Genomic DNA, 3,340 nt, shown 5'->3' with positions numbered 1-3,340 from the left:
CTTAAACGAGCCTTGGCATTGCATACAAAAAAATATAAATAGAGCCTTGTGCTTGCATTCAACTTGCCAGGACAAAGTAATCATTAAATCATGGTTTTCAGCAACCAGGCGAAACACTATCTGTGATCGAGCTCTTTCATGAGCCTTGACATGTACTGTATACCAAAAAAAAAATGCGTATCGTTATTACAGGGTAAACATGCAGCGAATGAAACATGTTCTGAATGTTGCAATCCTAATAAGTGGGGATTCATTTATTATGCCTTGTGCAGAGGTCGGATGGTGTACAGGGCCAGCAGAATGGCCGAGAGGATGGTATGCACACTCACCTCTGAGCTGCCTGGCCTGGTTTGGAGTCCAAACCCAGCTAAAACTGTCATCCTGGTGCCTTGCAGATGAGGTGATGCATCAGCGTCATCACTGGATAACATTAAAAAAAAAATTAAAATCACAACAAAACATAAACATCACAACAAAACATGAAACATCACAACAAAACATAAACATCACATATAAACCATAAAACTTCACTGCCTTATATAAAAAAGTGCAAAAACTGATTCTCAATTACAGACCCATCGGCTGATTTCCAATCATCAGCAAAGTCATGGAATCCATCATCACTGTTGATGTGACATTTTCCTTTTCTCCAACAACCTCATCTCAAATCACCAAATGGCTTCAGATCAGGTCATTTCACCTTAGACATGCTGCTTCTACTCAGCCCACAATGGATAGGGACCTTCATTGTCAGGCATGAGATCGGGGCCATCTTTCTGGACATATCTTGGACTTTTGATACAGTCTGGCATCCTGCCTTACTCTCCAAACTCTCTGCTTATAGCATCCAAGACCAACTCCAAACATGGCTAACTGACTTACTCTATTCCTCGTAGCCAACGTGTGGCATCCTTTCATCTCCTCCCCATGTCACAGCTGGAGTGCCCCATGGCAGTGTTCTGGGCCTCGTCCTATTCCTGATCTTCATAAATTCAAGAGGAAGTTGGCCTTACCCATAAAGACGAGGCCTCCCTGACTGGAAAATCCTCATTACCTATTTGCTGATAACTCCATCCTCTGCCAAGACTTCCCTCATCCTTCAGGCACGCAGACTGCGCCCTCTTCCCTCTCTTTAGACCTTGACAAAATCATAAGATGATCAAACACTTGAAATGTGTCTTTCAATCCTGACAATTCTCACACTCTCACTATCTCTCTCTGGAAGGACTGTCCGGTAACCTCCCCCCCCGACCCCCAATCTTTTTTCTTTACAATCCTCTCGAGGAGGTTCAGTCATTCAAACTGTTGAGTCTCGCTATCAGCCATGAACCTAATTAGACAAACCACATTTCAATGTTGGCCTCCAAAGCCAGCTGCCAACAGGGCATCTTCCGTTGTATAAAGTCCATTATTTGGCACAACTGAACTCATATCCACCTACAAGGCCTCCATCCGCAGCTTGATGGAGTACTGCTCGCCTCTCTGGGCTGGCTCCCCTGTCTCGCATCATTCTCAGCTTGATGCCTTTAAAACCAAGGCCTTCAGGATTATTGGAATCGTCGACGATGAGGCTGAGTCTATGGGCCAATCACTTCGCCATCCCATACAGGTCAGTGGTCCCTCGATGTTCTACCGCATCATTTCCAGTCTTGCAACCTCTGTCCTTTCCGGGCTTTGCCTCCCCACCCTCTTTCCCAAGTTTCTGCAGAGCACATGCAGTTTTGCCACCAACCCATTCTGGTGATATCCTCAAAATCCAGAATCACTGCTAACCTCTACTCATTCGTTTCTCGATCTTTCACACCTGTGGAACCAACTTCCACATCCTCTTAAATCTAATTTTTCCCTCCAAGTCTTCAAGACAGCTGTTCAACACCATTTCAAATAACCCGCCATCCAAAACCATGTTCTTTTATACCCCCTGTCAACCCTCCCCAAGCCACCTCTTTCCAAATTTCCATTTTTCCCTTCCTGAGAATTTGCTTCTGTATCCATCTTGTCCACCCTGTGTGTACTCCCCTAGCTGTCATTCTTCCCCACATCCCCTATTTCTCCCAGTCTCTGTGTTTTGCCTCATCCCCACTGTTGGTGTGTTTACCCCCTCTCTTTTTCGACTATTCCTTTTGTTATGTTACATCCTGATCTATTCTACATTCTTGCTCTTCCCTGAGCCTCGACTTTGTATAAAAGAAATAAAGTACTGTATATGGGAGCCCAGGATGATAAGTTATGAGATCAGATGTAAATGCTTTCACAAACAAGAAGGGCACTCGTGAGAGCACATACCTCCGCCCTGTAATGCCTGATCCACGAGAACATGTCAGGTCCAATACATTTTTGAGATATTAAGCTATATATCTTTTTGGCTCGATCTCTCAATGGTGTAGAATCACTTTAAAATTCCAGTAGTCGGATCCAGATTCGGATCTTCACCTAAACCGAATAAATTTGTCGTGGCCACACCCCCAACCTGCCCACCAAGTTTTATCCGAATCCGTCAAAAAGTTTTTTGAGATATCGTGCTATATATTAGTTTAGCCCAATCTCTCAATAAATGGTGAAGAATCACTTTAAAATTATCAGATCCGGATCCCGATATGGATACGGATCTTCACCAAAATCTAATAAGTTTGTCCTTGCCACACACCGAACCTGTCCACAAAATTTCATCTGGATTCGTTCACAACTTTTTGAGATATCCTGTACACAAACAGACAGACAAGCCGGTAGGCGGAGATGGGTCGCCGAGCATGGAAACTATGAGATATAGAGCAAAATGGATGTCATATAGCGGATAGGGAATCACCTTAAGATAATGCATATCAAATCTCATCCAGTTCCACCTACTGATAACTACGCGGTATCCATTTGAATGAAAAGTACCGAAAACGCGGTGTGAAATCGGAAATCCCCAAAGTTCGAGGGGGTGCTGTGGGTGAACAAAGATCTAAATCGAAAATCTGGCTTGATCGTTTGTGCCCAATGTATTCCAGACGATTAGTGTGAATTTTCATGACCATCCGTCCATAATCCTAGGAGGAGTAGCATTTGGCACGAAGGGACCTCAAGCTCTCGCATGTTGTCGATTTTTGCACTAATTGACCTTAGACCCCTGACCTAAGCCAAATCGGTCAATATGTCCTGAGGCAAAGTTGTAGTACTCATCGAGTACCATGAACCTGCAAAGTTTCATTCGTGTCGATGCACTCACCCGGTCGCTAGGGGGCCTTCAATTTTCGCCATTTTTCGCGCATACCATAATTGTAGGGGGCGCTGCGGGTGAAGTATTCCATATATCACAAAAAACGGAATATATTCGATAGAGCATCACCTGTAGATC

At 44.1% G+C, this 3,340-nt stretch overlaps 1 long non-coding RNA gene across 1 annotated transcript in view; it reads right to left on the bottom strand.

Annotated features, from left to right (window-relative positions):
* Nucleotides 1-328: 328 nt before the first annotated feature.
* Nucleotides 329-3,340, bottom strand: part of LOC147013876 (uncharacterized) — a 42,994-nt gene continuing 39,982 nt past the window's right edge. The window contains exon 3 of the long non-coding RNA XR_015050419.1: nucleotides 329-420. This is a non-coding gene — a long non-coding RNA (uncharacterized LOC147013876). The remainder of the gene's footprint in view (nucleotides 421-3,340) is intronic.

This window comes from Eptatretus burgeri, chromosome 13, assembly GCF_056783735.1.
Source record: "Eptatretus burgeri isolate ZD-2024b chromosome 13, Ebu_testis_v1, whole genome shotgun sequence".
NCBI lineage: Eukaryota > Metazoa > Chordata > Myxini > Myxiniformes > Myxinidae > Eptatretus > Eptatretus burgeri.
This window is presented reverse-complemented; position numbering and strand designations above follow the sequence as displayed.